This window comes from Vombatus ursinus, unplaced genomic scaffold (genome assembly GCF_900497805.2).
Source record: "Vombatus ursinus unplaced genomic scaffold, bare-nosed wombat genome assembly UNPS02014789.1, whole genome shotgun sequence".
Classification (NCBI taxonomy): Eukaryota; Metazoa; Chordata; class Mammalia; order Diprotodontia; family Vombatidae; genus Vombatus; species Vombatus ursinus.
This window is the reverse complement of record NW_020954567.1, coordinates 5,372,889-5,373,245: the sequence shown is the minus strand read 5'-3', so window position 1 is coordinate 5,373,245 and position 357 is coordinate 5,372,889.

Sequence of the window (357 nt, the reverse complement as noted above, 5' to 3'; positions counted from 1 at the left end):
TTCCCAATCTGCCCTCCTCTCTATCATCCCCCTACTTTCTTGTGCCTTTCCCCCCTATTTTCCTGTACAGTAAGACAGATTTCCATACCCAAATGAGTGTGTATGTTATTCCCTCCTTAAGTCAAATCCTATGAGAATAAAATTCACTCATTCCCTCTCACTTCCCCTCCACTGTAAGAGCCTTTTCTTTTCTGTTTTTTGTGAGGTAGTTTACCCTGTTCTACCTCTCCCTTTCTCCTCCTAGTATAATCCACTCTCACCCCTTAATTTTATTCTTGACCCATTCATCTTCAACTCACCCTGTGCCCTTTATCTATCTATCTATCTATCTATCTATCTATCTATCTATCTATCTAT